The sequence below is a fragment of the Dendrobates tinctorius genome, unplaced genomic scaffold (genome assembly GCF_039654945.1).
Source record: "Dendrobates tinctorius isolate UK_male_01 unplaced genomic scaffold, ASM3965494v1 ptg000017l, whole genome shotgun sequence".
In the NCBI taxonomy this organism is placed as follows: Eukaryota; Metazoa; Chordata; class Amphibia; order Anura; family Dendrobatidae; genus Dendrobates; species Dendrobates tinctorius.
This window is the reverse complement of record NW_027361685.1, coordinates 9,994,846-10,020,327: the sequence shown is the minus strand read 5'-3', so window position 1 is coordinate 10,020,327 and position 25,482 is coordinate 9,994,846.

Genomic DNA, 25,482 nt, shown 5'->3' with positions numbered 1-25,482 from the left:
CTTCTGAAGGGCCTTCAAAGAAGTGGGCTGAGCCCAATCGTAAATGGCCTGTATCTTGGCCGGGTCCATTTCAATAGTTGACGGAGACAAAATAAATCCCAAAAAAGAAATCCTCTGTACTCCAAAAAGGCATTTAGATCCTTTGACATACAGGGAATTCTCCCTCAAGATCCGGAACACAGTCCGAATATGTTCCACATGAGAATCCCAATCCTTGGAGAAGATCAAAATATCATCCAGATAGATAGTCAAAAATTTATCGACAAAATCTCGGAAAATATCGTTCATGAAGCACTGGAAGACAGAAGGGGCATTAGTGAGCCCAAAAGGCATCACCAGGTACTCAAAATGTCCCTCTGGAGTATTAAACGCCGTCTTCCATTCATCCCCATGCTTAATGCGAATAAGATTATACGCCCCCCTGAGGTCAAGCTTGGTAAACCAGCAAGCACCTTTAACTCTAGAGAATAGATCCGAAATCAGGGGTAACGGATACTGATATTTAACAGTAATTTTGTTGAGGGCACGATAATCAATACAAGGTCTTAATGATCCATCCTTTTTGGCTACAAAAAAAAAACCGGCACCTAAGGGTGACGAGGATGGTCTAATATGACCCTTCTCCAACACCTCCTTAATATAGGATCGCATAGCCTCGTGCTCAGGTACAGATAAATTGAAGAGCCGACCCTTGGGGAATTTACACCCCGGGCTCAGTTCAATTGCACAGTCATAACTCCTATGAGGAGGCAGAGACGCAGACTCATTCTCACTAAATACATCATAAAAGTCCGCCAAATAGTCAGGAACATCATGTGACTGAGGAGAGGTGGAAAACACCGGAGCCTCACTAAAGGCACACCGACAACCCCAACTCACCACAGACACAGATTTCCAATCCAAAACTGGATTATGAATCTGCAACCAGGGAAACCCTAGAACAATGGTATCATGAAGATTATGCAACACCAAAAATCTGCAATTTTCTTGATGGTCTGGGGCGACCCGCATTACCACCTGGGTCCAAAACTGAGGTTTATTTTTTGCCAAAGGAGTAGCATCAATCCCCCTCAAAGGGATAGGCGTCTGCAGAGGTGTCATCGGAAATCCACAACGTTTAGCAAAATCCAAGTCCATTAGGTTTAGAGCTGCTCCAGAATCCACAAAAGCCTTGGCGGAAAATGTGGACAGGGAGCAGATCAGAGTAATAGCCAGAAAAAACTTAGGTTGAACACCACCAACAGAAAACGTGTGTGCAAAGCGTTTCTCTCGTTTGGGACAGACAGAAATAATATGCGAGGCATCTCCACAGAAAAAACACAACTTATTACGCCTTCTGAACTCCTGACGCTGCTCTCTGGACAAAACTCTATCACATTGCATAGGTTCAGACATTTGTTCAACAAGTGGCAACACTTCTCGTGCAGTTTTGTGTTCGCGCAAACGCCGATCAATCTGAATGGCTAATGACATAGAATCGTCAAGACCAGAGGGAACAGGAAATCCCACCATAGTATCTTTTACGGCTTCTGACAAACCCTTCCGAAAGAGAGCAGCCAGGGCATTATCATTCCAGGTAGTAAGTACCGCCCACTTTCGGAATTTTTGACAGTACGATTCTGCAGAATCTTGACCCTGGTTCAATGCCAGCAGGGTCTTTTCAGCCTGATCAATGGCATTAGGTTCGTCATAACAACAACCCCAAGGCTTGAAAAAATGCGTTCACATTAGTCAGAATAGGATCATCAGGTTTCAAAGAAAACGCTCAATCCTGGGGATCGCCACGCAGCAAAGAGATGACAATTTTAACCTGCTGCGCGGAGCTCCCTGACGAGTTAGGCTTCAAGGCAAAAAATAATTTACAATTATTTTTGAAATTCAAAAATTTAGACCGATCCCCAAAAAATACATCAGGTGTGGGAATCTTTGGTTCAGCAGCATGTGAATGAGCAAGGTAGGCGGAAATTCCCCGCACTTCCGCAGCGAGCTGCTCCACGCGATCAGACAATTGCTTTATCTCCAATGAGAGAAAAAAAAAAATTCCCCCTACGGTCTCAGAGGTATAGAGGAAGAAAATTAACACACTTTTTTTTTTTTTACAATTCTTTCCTGCTATTGAGTACCCTAGGATCTGCGGTATGGCGGGTGATTCTGTTATGAATGAGTCACCGTAGGAGGCAGACCCCTAAGTAAAAGGCAGCCCCCAACATATAATGATGGTGAAGCAAGATGAAAAAACACTCACACAGATAGAAAGATAGGCTGAGCAAACAATGGGGCCCAAGCTAGCTATACAGGACAGGAAAGGTCGGTTGCTGTCTGCAATCTGCAAAAACCCTATGAAAAACATAAGCTAACAGGCTGATATGGAAAAAGGCCCTGAAGCAGCTAGGCTTCAAAAACTATATCAGCACTCAGGTATTTTCTGAAGACAGAGCTAAAGGATTTCAGCTCACCTCAGCAGGGAATGACAGAAATCTAGCAAAACAAAGACAAAGCACAAATGCAAAAGGCAGAGCAGAAAACTTAGCTTTAGCAGAGCAGGAATTCAGACTGGTCTCCAAGGATCCCACAGAGAAATCACCCGCAGGGCAGAAGGGCGTCGGCGGCCTTATATCCAGTCAGTAACTCCACTCAGCCAGTCATCATCATTAGTCTCAGATGTTTGATAATCAGGCTCACTACCTTTCTTAACCAGCAGAGGGAGTTCATTGGGCCTGAGTGGTGAAGGGGAAAATGAACTCACAACACGGACGGCTCATGTACAGCACACAGACGGCACATGTACAGCACACGGACAGCACATGTACAGCACACGGACGGCACATGTACAGCACACGGACGGCACATGTACAGCACACGGACGGCACATGTACAGCACACGGACGGCTCATGTACAGCACACAGACAGCACATGTACAGCACACGGACGGCTCATGTACAGCACACGGACAGCACATTTACAGCACACGGACGGCTCATGTACAGCACACGGACGGCACATGTACAGCACACGGACGGCTCATGTACAGCACACAGATGGCACATGTACAGCACACGGACAGCACATGTACAGCACACGGACGGCACATGTACAGCACACGGACGGCCCATGTACAGCACACGGACGGCTCATGTACAGCACACAGACAGCACATGTACAGCACATGGACGGCTCATGTACAGCACACGGACGGCTCATGTACAGCACACGGACGGCACATGTACAGCACACGGACGGCTCATGTACAGCACACGGACGGCACATGTACAGCACACGGACTGCACACGTACAGCACACGGACGGCACATGTACAGCACACGGACTGCACACGTACAGCACACGGACTGCACACGTACAGCACACGGACGGCACATGTACAGCACACGGATGGCACATGTACAGCACACGGACGGCTCATGTACAGCACACAGACAGCACATGTACAGCACACGGACGATGGCACATGTACAGCACACGGACGGCACATGTACAGCACACGGACGGCTCATGTACAGCACACAGACAGCACATGTACAGCACATGGACGGCACATGTACAGCACACAGACGGCACATGTACAGCACACGGACTGCTCATGTACAGCACACTGACAGCTCATGTACAGCACACAGATGGCACACGTACAGCACACGGACGGCACGTTTACACGGACTCATAGACTTGTATTGGCCCTTTGTCATCTGTGCCAATGGGGAAACATGGACATGAGAGCAGCACCGTAGATCAAATAGGGGACACGTGGCGTCTGTGAAAAACATGACAGGTCGTGTGAAGGGGCCGTACAGTCACATAATAGAAAACATTAGCAGAATTGCCGTCTTTTTCTACATCCTACCTCGCAAACAGCAGAATAAAAAGTGATTAAAAACAAGTCCTACATGTCCCCCAAACTACTCTGCTAAATCCCCTCTGGCTCCGTGGCCGATGGTTCAGGGGCCCTGATGGTTATTATTCACTTCGCAGCTATAATATAAGGTGAAGCCACAAGACCCCTGCAGACCAGTGCTGAGGCTGACGGAGACCCCTGGAGCCAAAAGACACCTGCAGCCCAGTGCTGAGACTGAAGGAGACCCCGGAGCCACCAGACACCTGCAGCCCAGTGCTGAGACTTACGGAGAACCCCGGAGCCACAAGACCCCTGTAGCCCAGTGCTGAGACTAGCAGAGACCTCCCGGAGCCACAAGACCCCTGCAGCCTAGTGCTGAGACTGGCAGAGACCCCCAGAGCCACAGGACCACTGCAGCCCCGTGCTGAGACTGGCAGAGACCTCCCGGAGCCACAAGACCCCTGCAGCCTAGTGCTAAGACTTGCAGAGATCCCCAAAGTCACAAGACCACTGCAGCCCAGTGCTGAGACTGGCAGAGAAGCCCGGAGCCACAAGACCACTGCAGCCCAGTGCTGAGACTGACGGAGACCCCCGGTGCCACAAGACCCCTGCAGCCTAGTGCTAAGACTCGCAGAGACCCCCGCAGCCACAAGACCACTGCAGCCCAGTGCTAAGACTGGCAGAGACCCCTGGAGCCACAAGACCACTGGAGCCCATTGCTGAGACTAGCAGAGACCCCCAGAGCCAAGACCCCTGCAGCCCAGTGCTGAGACTGATGGAGACTCCCGGAGCCACAAGACTACTGCAGTCCAGTGCTAAAACTGGCAGAGACCTCCAGAGCCACAAGACCCCTGCAGCCCAGTGCTGAGACTGATGGAGACCCCCAGAGCCACAAGACCCCTGCAGCTCAGTGCTGAGACTCGCAGTGAACCCCAGAGCCACAAGACCACTGGAGCCAAGTGCTGAAACTGACAGAGACCCCCGGAGACCCAAGAACATTGCAGCCCAGTGCTAAGACTGACGGAGACCCACGGAGCCACAAGAACACTGCAGCCCAGTGCTGAGACTGTCGGAGACCACCGGAGCCCCAAGACCACTGGAGACCAGTGCTGAGACTGACACAGAACCCCGGAGCCACAAGACCATTGCAGCTCAGTGCTAAGACTGAAGGAGACCCCCGGAGCCACAAGACCATTGCAAACCAGTGCTAAGTCTGGCAGAGACCCCCCGGAGCCACAAGATCACTACAGCCCAGTGCTAAGACTGGCAGAGACCCCCAGAGCCACAAGACCACTGGAGCCCAGTGCTGAGACTGGCAGAGACCCCTGGAGCCACAAGACCCCTACAGCTCAGTGCTGAGACTGGTGGAGAAGCCCAGAGCTACACGACCATGCAGCCCAGTGCTAAGACTGACAGAGACCCCCAAAGCCACAAGACCATTGCAGCCCAGTGCTAAGATTGACGGAGACCCCTGGAGCCACAAGACTATTGCAGCCCAGTGCTAAGACTGACAGAGACCCCCCGGAGCCACAAGAACACTGCAGCCCAATGCTGACTGGCAGAGACCCCCGGAGCATCGGTGCTTGAGCAACGGGGGATGTATCAGTTCATGCTAATTATTTTTACATTCTCAGAAATCCCATGCAGTGTCTGTTCACACCCACCATTGCTGCTGTGGATTGATCTACAGTGTTGGCAGGAAATATTTTGCTTTCTTGCAGCCTTTTCACTTACAATTTTGTGTCCCATTCATTTGAACAGGGAAAAAAACACTGCAGAAACTCTGAAAGACGACAGCAACAGATTTATAAAAAAAAAGTGTCGTCTGGCCAGTGTCCGTGTTTGGCTGCTGTCCGTGTCTGGCCGCTGTCCGTGTCTGGCCGCTGTCCTTGTCTGGCTGCTGTCCGTGTCTGGCTGCTGTCCGTGTCTGGCCACTGTCCGTGTCTGCCCGGTGTCTGTGTCTGCCTGGTGTCCGTGTCTGCCTGGTGTCCGTGTCTGGCCGCTTTCCATGTCTGCCCGGTGTTCATGTCTGCCCGGTGTTCGTGTCTGGCCAGCATTCATGTTTGCCCGGTGTCCGTGTCTGGCCAGCGTCCGTTTCAGCCCAGTGTCCATGTCTGCCTGGTGTCCGTGTCTGCCTGGTGTCCGTGTCTGCCCGCTTTCCGTGTCTGCCCGGTGTTCATGTCTGCCCGGTGTTCGTGTCTGGCCGGTATTCATGTTTGCCCGGTGTCCGTGTCTGGCCAGCGTCCGTTTCTGCCCAATGTCCATGTCTGCCCGATGTCCGTGTCTGGTTGGTGTCCGTGTCTGGATGCTGTCCATGTCTGGCCGATGTCCGTGTCTGGCTGCTGTCCATGTCTGGCCGGTGTCCGTGTCTGGCTGCTGCACTGGGACAGTGTGAATAGTATAGTAGACGGCACTATTCCACACAATAGGATATTAAGCCCTGTTCACACTGCGCTTCTGCAGTGCGTCCGGGGGCTCTGCCTGAATCCCCCTAAAATAGGATTCACATAAATCCCCGTTGGGGCCACATATGGCACTGACACCAGCAGAGGTCAAAGGAATTTTTTTTTTTTCTGAAATTGACTGATTTATGTCCTTAGGCCGGGGTCACACGATCAGGAATTGGCAGCGCTTTGGACGCAGCACATGTCCGCTGCCGGCTACTGAACACAGGTGACTCCACATGTGATCACTGAACCGTACGGATTCACTGCATACAATACATTGTACGGGTGAGATTTATCGCGTCTCCACAAGATAAATAGACATGTTGTGATCTGGAAAGATGTCCCATGTCCGTCTCTAAAGATAGGGAATGTAGATTGTGAGCCTCATTGGGGACAATGCCACTAATGTCTGTAAAGCGCTGTGGAATTAATAGCGCTATATAAATGAGTAAATATAAATATATAAACTGCGGGGGTTCTGGCCTTTCACAAAATGTCGGCAGAGCCCCCGCAGCACCGTACACCCGCAGCGGCGCGCCACACATTCGAACGACCCCTCATCCCAGCCTGCGGCCTGCAGCAACGCTCTACTCTTGCCTCCTCTAGCAGCGACCCTGGGACCCCGCTTCACCGCAGCCACCACCCCCGGTAAGTAATTTATTAAAAATAAGTTATTTTCCTTTTCTTCTCCTCAAAATTTGGGGTGCGTCTTATAATCCAGAGCGTTTTATAACCTGTAAAATACGGTAAACTACTGATTCCTATTATGGCGACACTACAATTACAGAACTATATATGCAGCACATATACACAGATACACACTATACATGTACACACATTATATATATGGGTCGCCCCTCACACCCAGGGCAGCAGGGTACTCGGTACCGGGCCGGTGTCAGGGGGAAGGTGTCACAGCAGCGGTGACCCGGTCCGTGGCCCTGGGCGCCCAATATCAATGGCAGTGATGTAGTTAATGGTAGAATAGTTCGTGACGCCACCCGTGGTGTTTGGCAAGTAAGATGTTGAGCCAACGCTGCATGCAGATCCACTGGGACTGATGATGTGGTGCAGCAAAGATGGTGTAGCTCCCCACAGGTGGAGCTGTAGTCCCAGGGCAGTGTGGGTGCAATGGATGAGGAGAGGCGCAGAATGGTATAGATGCTGGTACCCAGATGTAGCGGTGCTGAAGGTATAAGCAACAAATGAATGGAGGACACCAGGGCTCGTAGTTTCAAAGCTTTACTCACAGTTCGTGGTACCCACTGGTGCCCGCTTCCGTGCTGTGTCCTCCGGGGTAGAGACTCAATCAACCTCCCGGGCAAGTCAGGGTTCTCCTCTCCAACACTCCGCCAACATGTGCCTTTCCTGAACGACTCCTCTATTGCGCCTTTTAATGTGAAGAGCTCCAGTACCGTAGTTCTCTGGAATTCCTCCTGTCAGATGTTCCTAGAACCTTACTTGTATGACAGACAGCTGTAGCCTCTATCGGGAACTCCTCTCAGAGTCCTGGCTCGCAAATCGGTTGCTGTTGTGTCCCAAGTCTTGGATGGGAGTAGTGCATTTACAGCCAACTACTCCACCGGTGTCTGCTGCAGAACCATAAGTGTCCATACAACCTCGGGGATCGGGCCCCGGCCTTGCGCTGAGAACCTATAGGCAGGGTTCCTCTTCCAACCCACAACTCCTCTCTGTTCTCCTACTCCTTCGTTCCGCGCTGTTCCTTCTCCCTCTTATGGAAGCTTAGGTTGCAGGTCTACGTCTTTCTCCTTCTCTTCTCTTTCCCGTGCCAGCTGGATCAGATCACTGAGGCAGCTGCAGCACTCTTTCTAAACTGAACTCAAACTGAACTCAAAACTAACTTCAGAACTGAACGCCTCTCGCCTGACCTCCCGTCAGACTGACCTACTATCCTCAACTTTCCCTCTCTTTTATACTAACTCCACCCACCTCCCAGCACATCTCGTGTTATGAAGCAGGGTTCCACGAAGGGTGCTCTGCTACCCCCAGCCTGAAGCTGCTAGGCGGACCTACTGAACTATCCTGTGTGTGGGATGCAGGTGTTGGAGTGTGGAAAGGAGTTCCCAACCTACCTAGTTGGTGGGGCACTACACCTTAGGAGAAGGTGCAGTACCTTTGTGGCGACTGAGCCTCAGGGGCGCCACATATACTTTATAAATATAGAAACATACACTATATGCTGTATATACAGTACACACATACTGTGTATAAGCACATATATAAAGTATATATACACAGAAACATTCAGTTTATATACAGTATATACAGTATGCTCATATATATGTACAGTTTATATATTTACACAATATAGTGCACACATGCAGTATACAAATATAATATACATACACATACTATATACTGTATGTACATGTACAGTATATGTATATATATACTGCATATATATTATATACAGTATATACTCATATGCACCGCAGATATACACAATAATACTGTATACTGTATATATGCACACACACTATATACTGTACATGTACACACACAGATACACATATACATGTATATTTACCAGGTTCTATGGCTTCACTTGTACAGATCCATTCCCAGGATAGTGCTTTATGAGCAGCCATGATGAGGACTCAGGAGGAGATGACACAGACACACAGGGCTGCAGGCATCTTCCTGGCCCTGCTCTGATCTCTGCTGTGCTGTAATCGTCCCCTCCCCCTCACTCTCAACTTCTAGCCTGACTGTATGGAGAAAGAGAGAGGGGGGCTGGAGAGGAATTTGGGAGAAACACTCTGGGACTACAGAGGATGCACAGCGCTATTCACTGCTGTATACTTCATAAAGGAGCTGCAGATGCAGGGGGCCCCCTTTGTGGTTGGGGGCCCTAGGCATCTGCCTGCCCCAATTGCCGGCCCTGGACATGGTAATATTGATGACTACTGGAAGGGGGTGTTCACTCTTGTACTTTCTGCATTTGGGATACAACTTCAGTAGGAACCTAAAATATTTCTCCTAGGACTCCCGGGAGAGGGTGTAGACCCAGACTCCCATATGGCAATAGCTCAAGAATATTATTCTAGCCAGAAAGTTGTTGGCTCTACATTGGATAGACAATTCTCCCCAATGATAAGAGGGCTAAAATCCAGGATAAATGTCACTCTATGCTTGGAAAGGGGAAGCTTATATTAAAGGAACGCTCTCAAGAAATCCATCCACATATGGAACAATGGGTAATTACCCCAGGTATTGCTTCAAAAAACCTTCTCAGAAATCCTACACTGGACCGTTTCTCCATTCCCTTACAGTAAACTGGGAATTTATATATTTATACCCAAGATGTCCGCAGATAATAATTCTCTCAGACCACACAATTGCCCCTTCTTAGATATATTCTTTTTCTTTTGATGCCCCAATAGGGAAAAATTAATCAGTCAGGAAGTATTCAGATATTATGTCTGTACAAATGTAAAATTACTATTCCAAAGCATTATACTATAGAGCGAAATCGGGATTTATCTCATTGTAACCGGTTGTTATATTGTTTACTGGTTTTTCTCTCTTTTTATTGTTTTTCTCACAATATTTGTATAAGAAAAACAAAATGTTAGTAATTCTTTGCTTTCTTCAATAAAAATTATCTGATTGAAAAAAGAAAGGTGATAAAGTTGTTAATAGATGAAACGTATAGAAAATACCAAGATCACATGAGAAGGTGCTCGTACGAATTCACAGATAAATGTGGTCGCTCATTGACAAGGGGGTTATATCCATGCATGCAAGGGACATATGTATCCAAAATAAAAGGGGCACCCGGGCCAGAAATGCATAACCCCTCTGACACAGCTGAGGCATGTTGTTGCTGTTATAGCTCGCTATATAATATCCATGGATAATACCACGACATGCCACCTAATATTCTGGAAAGAAAAACTGACAAATATATTATGGACGCTGCTCTTCCTTCCTTACAGACCCCTGAGCAGGAGGAACTAGACAAAGCTGTCACTGAGGAAGAGATCGGAGAGGCCATTAAATCATTCCCTATCGGGAAGAGCCCTGGGCCGGATGGGGGCAATAATAGATTTTATAAGATGTTTGCACCCCAGTTATTACCATTTTAGGAGAAGTGTTCAGTAATATCTCAGAAGACTCCCTCTCTGCCCCTTAATTACTTGTGGCTGACATAACATTGTTTCTGAAAGCCTGGAGAAGAACCAAATGTCTGCCCTAATTTTCATCCAATATCACTAATTACTGTAGAGGTGAAAATATTCTCTAAAGTGATTACAGCCCGGCTCTCCCACTACCTGCCCCCAATTGTTACCGACCATCAGGTTGGCTTTATTAAGGACAGAGAAGCTCGTGAGAAAACATTGTTATTAATGTCACATGCGGAAACCCCGGGGATCCCAATGTGCCTTGTTTCTGCCGACACTGAAGAAGCGTTGGACATAGAGCCCGGACTTTCTTGAAGGTCACCCTACGACATATTGGGTTGGGCCTTTTCTTGTTATCTATCATTCTCTCCTTATACACTGACCCTAAAATGATAATTAGGGGAGACGGCCTTCTATCTGACACATTATCTATTAATAATGGGACGAGACAAGGGCGTCCCTCATCACTTCTCCTATACACACCGGTGATGGAGCAGTTAGTGGTGGCATTACGTATAAATCCCGATATTAGTGGGTCACTATAGGCTCACAGCTCTATACACTCGCTCTATACACAGGTGACTTGTGGCTCTATGTTTCACCCCAATGATCTCATTTCCCTCTGTAAAGGTACTGTCACACTTAGCGATGCACCAGCGATCCCGACCAGCGATATGATGCGGACAGGATCGCTGGTGCATCGCTAAGTGGTCGCTAGTGAGCTGCCACACAGGCAGATCTCACCAGCGACGTCGCTGGGGACGGGGGTCGCTACTTACCTGTCACACTAGGCGATCCTGCGTCCTCCCGCCCAGCTCCACGCTCGTCGCTCGTCTCTCCACAGGAAGTGCCGCAGGAAGCTGACGACGAGAAACAGTCCTGGACGTTCTCGCGCGATCAGCGATAACCAGCAGGGGAGCGGGTCGTAGGTAAGTATCAGACACAGCGATATCGCTAGCAATATCGCTATAACGTCACAAGTTATAGCGATATTGCTAGCGATATCGCTTAGTGTGACAGTACCTTTAGTAGCAATGGACAATATAGTAAGGAGCAGAAAGACAGCGATCAGAGAGCAGCACATAGGAAAACAAGCGCTGATCCCACAAATAACGAGAAGGAACAACTAAGATCTTCTCTGAGATTTCACATAGAGAAGGGACGATTGTCTAATATCAGAGAAACTCTTCCCTGAATTTCCACACAAGCCGCATTGGTATTATATTCCTAAAGTCCACAAAGACGCAGCGCCCCCACCAGGTCGCCCGATAGTGTGCGGGGTCGGATCAGTAACAGAATCTTTCTCTACATTTATAGACCGGTGTCTGACACCATTACTGAGAATAGCACCTGCTCACATCAAGGACACCGGAGATTTATTGTCATGTCGGACACTGTTCGCACCAGGGTGTCCGGCAGACAGAGGTAATACCCCATCCTACCACTTTGTTCTCAGCGGCGCTGGTTGTTCCTCTGATCCGGCTTGGATTGGGTTAACCAGGTTGTCATTCTGGCTGGGGTCTTAGCCACGCCCACTGTCTTTAAATTGTCCTGCGTGACTATGGGCATCGCCGACTATAGCTCTTGCCTTGTGCTAAGCGATACCGGTCTGGAGTGGTGGTCTAAGGAGCATACGGTTGCTGGTGTAGTATATTCCATTGTTGCCATTTTGCCTCCCTGTGTTGTATTATTTGGTTGCCCTTGCACATTACTGTATTCCCCTGTGTGTACGCGGTGTGGTGCATTTCCGTTATCCCTGTCCATACTTATTTGTGGGGTCTGGTGTTTGGTCTCCTCACTGGGTGGACGGTGGTGGGTTCAGCTTAGGGCTGGACAGGAGACAAGGACAGGGTGGAGGCCCAGGCAGGCACACCTTCAGTGTAAACCCTGGGTTGAGGGACAGACAGGGTTTCCCCTAGTCTGAGGGACATCGCAGGGGCCCCGGGGTTTTAGCCTAAAGTCACCTAGGCTTCCCATGACATTATAGTCGGCCCAAAAAAAAAAAAAAAGTGGTTATTTACCATGGATCCCATAGTCTCCATTACTAAGCAGCTGGAGGCTCTGTCCACACAGGTCACTGAACTGAGGGGGGCGGTCCAGCAACAAGGCCTGTCAGTTCCTGCTGTGCAAACTGAGACAGCAGCCAGGGCAGCTGAACCCAAGTTACCTCTCCCTGAACGATTTTCTGGTGATCGCTGTAAGTTCGTTGTATTTCGTGAATCCTGCAAATTGTATTTTCATATGCGTCCTCTCTCCTCAGGAGATGAGGCTCAGCGTGTGGGCTTGGTAGTTTCCTTGCTGGGTGGTGACCCACAAGCATGGGCCTTTTCACTACCTCCGGATTCACATGCATTTGAGTCCGTAGACCTTTTTTTTTCTGCTCTTGGTTTAATCTATGACGATCCAGACAGACTGGCGTTAGCAGAGTCTAAAATCCGCTCTCTGCTCCAGGGTGAGCGACTGGCGGAGGATTACTGCACTGAATTTCGTCGCTGGGCTGTGGACACTCAATGGAATGACCCTGCTCTAAGAAGTCAATTTTTGTATGGGGTTTCTGGAAGGGTTAAACAAGCCCTGCTAATGTATGAGACTCCCGCCTCTCTGGAGGCTGCTATGGTACTTGTTGTACGCATTGATCGCCACTTTCGTCAGAGGTCGCAGGAGACATTGCCTATGGGAGGGGGGGCAGTTTCTGGTGAGGTTGCTTCGGGTGAATCCGTGGAACCTATGCAGATCACTGGTATATCTCATACACATAATAACAAACATAAATGTCCCTTGCCCAGAAAGCAAGGGGTCTGTTTTTTTTGTGGCAAAAAAGGACATTTTATTAATGCATGCCCCCTGGTACCTAAGAAGGACGCGTCGGCGGAAAAACTGCTAGACTCAGAGGGTTTGGAGGAGTCTAGTCTGAGCCTTTGCATATCCTCCGTGGTGGTCTCCCAGTGCATGCTCCCTGCCAAGGTAGTTATCGGGGGCCAAGAGCTGTCAATTACTGTATTTGTAGATAGTGGTTCAGCTGCTAATCTCATTGATGAAAAGTTTGCACGTACAGCGGGATTTAAGGTGGAAGAGCTGCCTAATCCTATCCGGGTGGTTACCATCAATGCCTCCCCTCTCTCACAAGGGGAGATTAAAGAGTTTGTGGCTGATGTAAAACTCCACATTGGGGTCCTACACTCTGAGCGGGTAACATGTAAGGTGCTCAGTAATTTACCTGCTCAGATAGCTCTGGGGTTTCCATGGTTGTCTATGCACAATTGATGATTGATTGGAAAACCCAGGACATAATTCAGTGGAGCAGATACTGCCAGGAGAGTTGTCTGGCCACGTGTATCTCCGCTGTGACTCCCAGCATCCCGGAGCCACTGCTGGACTTTGCTGATGTATTTTCTGAAAGAGGTTGTTCTGAGCTGCCACCGCACCGACCCTATGACTGTGCTATTAGATGAAAACCGGGGGCCAAGTTACCGAAAGCCAGGATGTTTAATATCTCAGGTCCTGAGAGGCAAGCGCTCAAGGAATACATTGCAGAGAGTCTAAGCAAAGGGCACATCAGGCCCTCATCATCTCCATTGGCGGCTGGGTTCTTCTTTGTCAAGAAGAAAGATGGCGGATTACGTCCGTGTCTGGATTACAGGGAACTCAACCAGATCACGGTTCATGACCCCTACCCGATGCCACTGATACCCGATTTGTTCAACCAGTTGTCTGGTGCCAAATCATTTTCCAAGCTTGACCTCAGGGGGGCATACAATCTCATAAGAGTCCGTCAAGGGGATGAATGGAAGACGGCATTTAATACCCCTGAGGGTCATTTTGAGAGTTTGGTGATGCCATTTGGGTTGACGAGCGCTCCAGCAGTATTTCAACATTTCATAAATGATGTCTTTTCTCATCTCTTGGGGAAATTTGTTATTATATACCTTGATGACATTCTTATTTACTCACGCGACCGTGATGCACACATAGAGCATGTTAGGCAGGTATTGCAGTTACTCAGGGAAAACAAGCTCCATGCCAAGCTTGAGAAATGTGTATTTGTCATCCAAGAATTACCTTTTTTTGGTTATGTAATTTCCGCCGCAGGGTTTAAAATGGACACCGCTAAGGTGCAAGCGGTGCTGCAGTGGGAACGGCCTGATAATCTCAAGGCGATTCAGCGATTCCTGGGCTTTTCAAACTATTATAGGAAATTTATTAAGAATTTTTCTATGATTGCTAAACCGCTCACCGACATGACTAAAAAAGGTATCAATTTTTCTGACTGGTCTGAGGCTGCTGTGCGCGCGTTTGAATTCCTGAAAAACAGTTTTGCTTCAGCTCCCATCCTGGTTCAGCCTGATGTCTCCCTACCATTTACTGTGGAGGTGGATGCATCCGAAGTTGGAGTGGGGGCGGTACTGTCTCAGGGTCCATCCTTGGGCAAATTGCATCCGTGTGCCTACTTCTCCAAGAAGCTGTCGCCTGCCGAGCATAATTACGATATTGGTAACAGGGAATTGTTGGCCATCAAGTTGGCATTTGAGGAGTGGCGACACTTCTTGGAGGGGGCTGTCCATCAGATTACTGTTATAACAGACCATAAAAATCTGCTTTATTTAGAGTCTGCTAAATGCCTGTCCCCCAGACAGGCTCGCTGGGCGTTATTCTTCACCCGGTTCAATTTTTTTGTGACATACCGACCAGGTTCTAAGAATATTAAGGCGGGCGCCTTGTCCAGATGTTTCCCGGGTGGAGAACCACGTGAGGATCCGGTGCCTATCCTCCAAAAGGGTGTTGTGGTCTCGGCTCTCACGACAGAAGTTGAGGCAGAGATTGCTGAGGCTCAGGAGGAGGTACCGCCGGATCTGCCTCCTAATAAATCGTTTGTGCCACTACACCTACGCTTAAAGGTGTTAGGGGAACATCACGATACTGTCCTGGCGGGCCACCCAGGGGTTAAGGGCACTCTGGAACTTGTATCACGTCGTTTTTGGTGGCCCAAAATCCGGCAGGAAGTGGCCTCATATGTGTCAGCCTGTACCACGTGCGCACGGGCCAAGACACCACGCTCCCGTCCTGCTGGCACGTTGCATCCTCTCTGTGTGCCCAGTAAGCCAATGACTGATATTTCCATGGATTTCATTACTGATTTGCCCTCCTTGGCTGGGAACACGGTCATTCTGGTATTAGTTGATCGGTTCTCTAAAATGTCGCATTTCGTTGCTTTGCCATCTTTGCCCAATGCGAAGACCCTTGCTCAGGTATTTATTCGCGAGGTGGTCAGACTTCATGGTGTCCCGTCTGACATTGTATCTGATAGAGGTACACAATTTGTGGCAAAATTTTGGAGAGCTTTTTGTTCACGCCTAGGGATTAAATTGTCTCATTCATCGGCTTTCCATCCTCAGTCGAATGGGCAGACTGAGCGTATGAACCAAAACCTAGAACAATACTTACGCTGTTTTGTGTCTGACAATCAGGAGGAGTGGTCGGCGTTTCTTCCTCTGGCTGAATTCGCGATAAACAATCACTGTCAGGAATCGTCTGGGGAATCTCCCTTCTTTTGTGTTTATGGTCAACATCCCCAATTCTGTACCTTGCGCCAAGGGTGCTCGGCAGGCGTCCCTGAGGAGGACCAGTTGGGAGCACAATTGTCATCCGTTTGGAGGAGAGTAAAGCAGCGCTTGCTGAATGTAGGTTCTAGGTACAAACGTGTGGCTGACGGTAGACGTGTGCCAGGTCCGGACCTGTGTGTGGGTGATTGGGTGTGGTTGTCTACAAGGAACATCAAACTCAAAATACCATCGCTTTAGTTGGGTCCCAGGTTCATTGGTCCATTTAGGATCTCCGCAATTATCAACCCTGTGGCATTTCGTTTGGAGTTACCTGCCGTATACAAGATACATAATGTGTTTCACAGGGCGTTACTTAAGAAGGCCGTGGGTGCGGTTGATGTTTCGCCCGTGCCACCACCTCCCGTCTTGGTGGATGGCACATTGGAGTTTGAGGTGTCCAAGGTGGTTGACTCTCGGGTAGTGCGTCGCACTCTACAGTACCTGGTCCACTGGCGTGGCTATGGTCCGGAGGAGAGGACTTGGGTGCCGGCTTCGGACATACATACGGACCGACTGGTTACAATGTTTCATCGCCGCCATCCGGACAAGCCGGGTCCTCGACATTGTGAGGTTCCTGGGGTCCCTCGTAGCAGGCGGGGTACTGTCATGTTGGACACTGTTCGCACCAGGGTGTCCGGCAGACAGCGGTAATACCCCATCCTACCACTTTGTTCTCAGCGGCGCTGGTTGTTCCTCTGATCCGGCTTGGATTGGGTTAACCAGGTTGTCATTCTGGCTGAGGTCTTAGCCACGCCCACTGTCTTTAAATTGTCCTGCGTGACTATGGGCGTCGCCGACAATAGCTCTTGCCTTGTGCTAAGCGATACCGGTCTGGAGTGGTGGTCTAAGGAGCATACGGTTGCTGGTGTAGTATATTCCATTGTTGCCATTTTGCCTCCCTGTGTTGTATTATTTGGTTGCCCTTGCACATTACTGTATTCCCCTGTGTGTACGCGGTGTGGTGCATTTCCGTTATCCCTGTCCATACTTATTTGTGGGGTCTGGTGTTTGGTCTCCTCACTGGGTGGAGGGTGGTGGGTTCAGCTTAGGGCTGGACAGGAGACAAGGACAGGGTGGAGGCCCAGGCAGGCACACCTTCAGTGTAAACCCTGGGTTGAGGGACAGACAGGGTTTCCCCTAGTCTGAGGGACACCGCAGGGGCCCCGGGGTTTTAGCCTAAAGTCACCATGACATTTATAGAGAATTGTGAATCCCATGACATTTATAGAGAATTGTGTCCGATATAGATTGGCAGGAGGGTTATAAATTGGCTTTGATCGACGTCGGGAGCTTGTATGCACGAATTCCACAAATCACAGGACTGGAAGCAATAAAAAATCTATGGAAAAAACTGCTGAAACAGATGACTATATTGGATTCATCCTGGAAAGCCTGAATGTTATATTGTCCCATAAGGCCTTCTCTTTTGGGGGCAGCTGGTCCACCCAGATGACGGGGACAGCGATGGGGGCACCAGATGCTGCAGTTTCACTAATTTGTTCTTGCCAGACTTTGAAAATAAATATATTTATAGTGTAAAACCCCCACCTGACACCTCCGTGTGGACCACCGGTACGTGGATGATGTGTTTCTGGTGTGGGCTGGGACAGAAAGGGGTACAGAAAGGGGTTAATGATTTCATTAAATATATGAACGAGGAGAATAAGGTTAATATGAGATTTATTCACAATTTGGATGGAATAACTTTTTTCTCAGATGTGAATAATAAAATAGTGGATGGTAGAATAATAACCAGCACCTATAAAAACCTACAGCCATCAATATGTCCCTCCATTCTAATAATGCGCACCTGGAACATACTAACAGTGGCCGACCATACAGCCGGTATCTGAGGCTGAGAACAATGAATAGTAGAGAAGAAGGTTTCCTACAACCAGCGAATGACCTGACAGACGACTTATTACACAGAGGTTATCCGCCAACATTATTACACTGTGCTAGAGCGATGGAGGAACCCATGTGGGTCTAGTTACAAGATCCAGGAGGAAGAGCAGAAAAAAGGACGAGATAATAAAAGGTTTATTGTTACTTTTATACCTAATCCCAATATGAATGTAATAAAATCAGCGATAAACAGGAATTGGCATTTGTGAGGAGATGAAGATTTAGCCGTAGCAGCAAAGAACAACCCTCGATTGCTTCTAGAAGAAGCGGTGACTTAGATGACTTATCGCTACAGGAAAGATTCCAGGAGAAGAACAATAAAGTCACCTGGTTACATGGAAGACGCCCAAGAGGCCATTTCCATTGTGGGGATTGCTCCTTCTGTCATCTCCATCTTACAGGAGAAATCTGAGGATCGGGGCGATGACGGTAGATAAACTAATCACGGGCCGCACAGAGCAAGCGCTTTATGTCATATACTGCCCAGGACAATTATTATACTGCCCAGACTATTAGACCGCGGCACATCAGGCTCAGAGAACATTTCCATTCAGTCACACAGGAGAAGGATCTGTGACATTAATGATATAAGAGAGGTCCATAATGCGGACCCCAATGTGCTGAGATCTGCAGGAATTGAGCCCGCTGATTATCCTGTACAAGGCGGTGACCAGAATAGATTACTACTAACAAGAGAAGCAGCATGGATGGTGGATTGCGATGCACAAGTTCCCCTTGGCCTCAGTGATACATTGAATATGTCTGTGTGTTTATGATCTATGTTATATTTCTTGTAATTTTTTGTATTAATCATCTCACTGTACTCACTGTAAATGTTTTGCACTTCTCAGTTAACCATTCCCTAACCCTTGTTAAAACGAAGTGGTGTAACCCCCTGACAAGCATGGACCGGTAGAAGCGCTAAGCAAGTGCGAAACGGCCGTAGTCCATCAGGCTCTCTCATCTGTATAGCTCCCTGCTACCTGCACGCCGCACTCTAATATGGTCTGATGTCACGTTTCACCATGGAATAAAATTGCAAGAAGGATCTGGGTGACAATTCTTTCAATCTCTTATGATTTCTCTTACATGTATACACAATGGTGACGAATGGAAGGCCGCATTATATTGTAGATTGTAAGCTCTCATGAGCAGGGGCGTCTTATTTTGCTTTAATTATTGTATTGTTAACGTTGTTACTTATGACTTGTGTTTTGAAACTGTTAAACTGTAAGGCGCTGCGGAATATATTGGCGCTATATAAATAAAGATTATTATTATTATTAAACCGGAGGGGCATAGTGAAAATTTGGTGATGCCATTCAGATTAAACAATGCTCCGGCAGTCTTTGAAAACCTCATTTTTTTTCTCACCGATGGGTAGATTTGCGGTAGTTTACCTGGATGATATATTGAGTTACTCACGTCCTCTGCAGGAGCATCACGAGCATGTCAGACAGCTGGAGTGGGAAAAACATTACCTAGCAATCCCTTTTTGACATTTTGAAGACCTCCATCATTGAAAAATGTCCTAGCACCAAGAAACATAAAAGAGAAGAAGGAAGATTTGCTACAAATCGCCTGTCTCCCGAAAAAAATCATTACATGCAATCTGGAAACTTGCCCCTGTTGTGACTCGATCTGCCATGGTCTCTCTGAATCCACCCTTATTTCTACTGGTGAAATTTTCCCGACCAAAACTCCCATGTCATGTTCCACCAGTTATGTCACACACGTGATTATATGCTCATACCAGAAATTATATGTGGGAAGGACGACCCAACCCCTCCACAAAAGGCTGAACTCACACCGCTCCAATACTCCATAGGGTTTTCTCCAACATGAGCTTTCACGTCACTGCACCATCAAACACAAGAAAGATTCCACACAACTGAGAATATTCCCCACAGAGGAGATTCCCCCACAGGGTCAGAATCGCATTGGACAACTTCATCGGGAAGAAATCTTCTGGATTTATAAACTAAACCCCCTTACTCCAAATGGCCTCAATGAGATTACAGATGTTACAGAGACTCCTGCTGCACCAGCCTGGGATAAGTCAGATCATCGCCAGATCACCGAACACCTCCTGTGACCCGACTCCGCCAGAGCTGCCGATCCCCCCGGGTTTACTGAATTCAGACTGTGGGACAGACCCCCATTTGACACATTAACTTTTTCCCTATTTTCCTTCTGAATATTTGGGGTGCGTCTTATGGTCCGGTGCGGCTTATAGTCAGAAGATACAGTATATCTTTATTCATTCTTTTAGGTGACCTCACTTCATTCATAGGCTCTTTATAATATAATTATTGTATGTAAGTGTGTTCTGTTTTCTCATGATCTATAATTTATCTTTGTGTGACGGACTTTCTCATGAACTTTGACATTTTGTGCTTTGTTGGTTTTTTTTCATTCCAAGGACATACTGATAGGGAATTTAGATTGTGAGCCCCATCGGGGACAGCGATGATAATGTGTGCAACCTGTAAAGCGCGGCGGAATATGTTGGCGCTATATAAATAAAAAGATTATTATTATTAATATTATAAAGACTGCATATAAAACGTTCCAGGCTTGACATGTTTATCCGCTCTCAGGTTTCGTCCTGAGGAAGACGTCCTGCGTGACTGTGAAACGCGTTGACTTTGAAAACCTATTTGAATAAACGTTCTTAGTGAAAATCTCCATCTCCGATCGTCTCCATCAGCAGCGCAGGTACAGACACATTATACCCGGATCAGCTCTTCTGCTCGGTCTTTGGCCCCGGGTCCTGCAGCAGCTGATTTATGCATTGAGCATGGTGTAAAGGCGCCACTCCATCAGGTGAGTGTAATACTCCCCTACTCTCAATATATCTGGTTATCAGGTGAGACCCCATTTTTCGCTTGTTTGTTCCTCAGTATCTCAACTACAAGAAATCTCTGTAACACTTTCAGGTTACTTGGATAAAACCAATGAAGGGACTGCTGGGACCGTAACGGGGTCCATCTGACACCCCAATGCAAAAGCCAAATGTCCTGAGAACTGGACCTGCTGGACCACAAATTGTCATTTCTCCAGGTTACCAAATAAATAGTTGTCACGTAGAACCTGGAGAACCTGTCTGACATGCTGAGCATGCTCCTCCAGAGGACGCGAGTAACTCACTATATCATCCAGGAAAATTACCACAAATCTACCAATCAGTGAGAAAAAATATAATTACTGACATTGTCACAGACTGCCGGAGCATTGGTTACCCTGAATGGCGGCATCAGGTTGGGTTTTCTTACAGCGAATATTGGATTTATGTTGGGGCCCCCTGTCCCTGACAGCCGGTGTCGTTTCCCCTACAGAGGCTAATCCACAAGGGCCCTGAGGTGCGAGACTCGGGCGAGTTTCTCCCAAGTGTGACCCCGGCCTCAGCCGGACTCTGGAAGGGGGGAAATAACCGAGATTTGGGCATTTTAGCTCCTGGTGTGGAGTCGATAGCACAATCATATGCCGCCATATAGTAGACGGCCGGTAACTGGTGAGAATTCCCTCATGTGTGGGGTCTATTTCCCTCCAGAGAAATCACACGTTACATTCTACACATAACACTGTGTAGAGAAGGCGGCGCGGGGTAATTGTGCCAGTAGTGAGGGGCAAATAATGGCGGGAATGTCACTGAGGAGAAGGCTCCATGGAGCGTCTTCACTCCGGATATCATGTGACCCCTGACTCCTCCCCTCCTGTGACCTCATCACAGGTCCTGTGCACAGAGCAGCCATATATGTGGAGTGCGGCTCTGCAGGTTAGTGATGGGCAGTCCGGCTCTTCTGGCTCCTCTCCCCACTTTTCTCCCTCCTGTCCCTTCACTATAAAGCCTGGGCCTCATTATACAGCTGTACAGGGGTCTAGTGAAGGCTTTTTAGCCCTTTCCTCAGACTGTAGCTCCTGGGAACAGACCCTCACTCCTGTCCCTTCACTATAAAGCCTGGGCCTCATTATACAGCTGTACAGGGGTCTAGTGAAGGCTTTTTAGCCCTTTCCTCAGACTGTAGCTCCAGGGAACAGGCCCTCACTCCTGTCCCTTCACTATAAAGCCTGGGCCTCATTATACATCTGTACAGGGGTCTAGTGAAGGCTTTTTAGCCCTTTCCTCAGACTGTAGCTCCAGGGAACAGGCCCTCACTCCTGTCCCTTCACTATAAAGCCTGGGCCTCATTATACAGCTGTACAGGGGTCTAGTGAAGGCTTTTTAGCCCTTTCCTCAGACTGTAGCTCCTGGGAACAGACCCTCACTCCTGTCCCTTCACTATAAAGCCTGGGCCTCATTATACAGCAGTACAGGGGTCTAGTGAAGGCTTTTTAGCCCTTTCCTCAGACTGTAGCTCCCGGGCACAGGCCCTCACTCCTGTCCCTTCACTATAAAGCCCGGGCCTCATTATACAGCTGTACAAGGGTCTAGTGAAGGCTTTTTAGCCCTTTCCTCAGACTGTAGCTCCTGGGATCAGGCCCTCACTCCTGTCCCTTCACTATAAAGCCTGGGCCTCATTATACAGCTGTACAGGGGTCTAGTGAAGGTTTTTTAGCCCTTTCCTCACTGTAGCTCCTGGGAACAGGCCCTCACTCCTGTCCCTTCACTATAAAGCCTGGGCCTCATTATACAGCTGTACAGGGGTCTAGTGAAGGCTTTTTAGCCCTTTCCTCAGTCTGTAGCTCCTGGGAACAGGCCCTCACTCCTGTCCCCTCACTATAAAGCCTGGGCCTCATTATACTGCTGTACAGGGGTCTAGTGAAGGCTTTTTAGCCCTTTCCTCAGACTGTAGCTCCTGGGAACAGGCCCTCACTCCTGTCCCTTCACTATAAAGCCTGGACCTCATTATACAGCTGTACAGGGGTCTAGTGAAGGCTTTTTAGCCCGTTCCTCAGACTGTAGCTCCTGGGCACAGGCCCTCACTCCTGTCCCTTCACTATAAAGCCTGGGCCTCATTATACAGCTGTACAGGGGTCTAGTGAAGGCTTTTTATCCCTTTCCTCAGACTGTAGCTCCTGGGATCAGGCCCTCACTCCTGTCCCCTCACTATAAAGCCTGGGCCTCATTATACAGCTGTACAGGGGTCTAGTGAAGGCTTTTTAGCTCTTTCCTCAGACTGTAGCTCCTGGGAACAGGCCCTCACTCCTGTCCCTTCACTATAAAGCCTGGGCCTCATTATACAGCTGTACAGGGGTCTAGTGAAGGCTTTTTAGCCCTTTCCTCAGTCTGTAGCTCCTGGGAACAGGCCCTCACTCCTGTCCCCTCACTATAAAGCCTGGGCCTCATTATACTGCTGTACAGGGGTCTAGTGAAGGCTTTTTAGCCCTTTCCTCAGACTGTAGCTCCTGGGAACAGGCCCTCACTCCTGTCCCTTCACTATAAAGCCTGGACCTCATTATACAGCTGTACAGGGGTCTAGTGAAGGCTTTTTAGCCCGTTCCTCAGACTGTAGCTCCTGGGCACAGGCCCTCACTCCTGTCCCTTCACTATAAAGCCCGGGCCTCATTATACAGCTGTACAGGGGTCTAGTGAAGGCTTTTTAGCCCTTTCCTCAGACTGTAGCTCCTGGGATCAGGCCCTCACTCCTGTCCCCTCACTATAAAGCCTGGGCCTCATTATACAGCTGTACAGGGGTCTAGTGAAGGCTTTTTAGCTCTTTCCTCAGACTGTAGCTCCTGGGAACAGGCCCTCACTCCTGTCCCTTCACTATAAAGCCTGGGCCTCATTATACAGCTGTACAGGGGTCTAGTGAAGGCTTTTTAGCCCTTTCCTCAGTCTGTAGCTCCTGGGCACAGGCCCTCACTCCTGTCCCTTCACTATAAAGCCTGGGCCTCATTATACAGCTGTACAGGGGTCTAGTGAAGGCTTTTTAGCCCTTTCCTCAGTCTGTAGCTCCTGGGAACAGGCCCTCACTCCTGTCCCTTCACTATAAAGCCTGAGCCTCATTATACAGCTGTACAGGGGTCTAGTGAAGGCTTTTTAGCCCTTTCCTCAGTCTGTAGATCCTAGGAACAGGCCCTCACTCCTGTCCCTTCAGTATAAAGCCTGGGCCTCATTATACAGCTGTACAGGGGTCTAGTGAAGGCTTTTTAGCCCTTTCCTCAGACTGTAGCTCCTGGGCACAGGCCCTCACTCCTGTCCCTTCACTATAAAGCCTGGGCCTCATTATACAGCTGTACAGGGGTCTAGTGAATGGTTTTTAGCCCTTTCCTCAGACTGTAGCTCCTGGGCACAGGCCCTCACTCCTGTCCCTTCACTATAAAGCCTGGACCTCATTATACAGCTGTACAGGGGTCTAGTGAAGGCTTTTTAGCACTTTCCTCAGTCTGTAGCTCCTGGGAACAGGCCCTCACTCCTGTCCCTTCACTATAAAGCCTGGGCCTCATTATACAGCTGTACAGGGGTCTAGTGAAGGCTTTTTAGCCCTTTCCTCAGTCTGTAGCTCCTGGGAACAGGCCCTCACTCCTGTCCCCTCACTATAAAGCCTGGGCCTCATTATACTGCTGTACAGGGGTCTAGTGAAGGCTTTTTAGCCCTTTCCTCAGACTGTAGCTCCTGGGAACAGGCCCTCACTCCTGTCCCTTCACTATAAAGCCTGGACCTCATTATACAGCTGTACAGGGGTCTAGTGAAGGCTTTTTAGCCCGTTCCTCAGACTGTAGCTCCTGGGCACAGGCCCTCACTCCTGTCCCTTCACTATAAAGCCTGGGCCTCATTATACAGCTGTACAGGGGTCTAGTGAAGGCTTTTTAGCCCTTTCCTCAGACTGTAGCTCCTGGGATCAGGCCCTCACTCCTGTCCCCTCACTATAAAGCCTGGGCCTCATTATACAGCTGTACAGGGGTCTAGTGAAGGCTTTTTAGCTCTTTCCTCAGACTGTAGCTCCTGGGAACAGGCCCTCACTCCTGTCCCTTCACTATAAAGCCTGGGCCTCATTATACAGCTGTACAGGGGTCTAGTGAAGGCTTTTTAGCCCTTTCCTCACTGTAGCTCCTGGGAACAGGCCCTCACTCCTGTCCCTTCACTATAAAGCCTGGGCCTCATTATACAGCTGTACAGGGGTCTAGTGAAGGCTTTTTAGCCCTTTCCTCAGTCTGTAGCTCCTGGGAACAGGCCCTCACTCCTGTCCCCTCACTATGAAGCCTGGGCCTCATTATACTGCTGTACAGGGGTCTAGTGAAAGCTTTTTAGCCCTTTCCTCAGACTGTAGCTCCTGGGAACAGGCCCTCACTCCTGTCCCTTCACTATAAAGCCTGGACCTCATTATACAGCTGTACAGGGGTCTAGTGAAGGCTTTTTAGCCCGTTCCTCAGACTGTAGCTCCTGGGCACAGGCCCTCACTCCTGTCCCTTCACTATAAAGCCCGGGCCTCATTATACAGCTGTACAGGGGTCTAGTGAAGGCTTTTTAGCCCTTTCCTCAGACTGTAGCTCCTGGGATCAGGCCCTCACTCCTGTCCCCTCACTATAAAGCCTGGGCCTCATTATACAGCTGTACAGGGGTCTAGTGAAGGCTTTTTAGCTCTTTCCT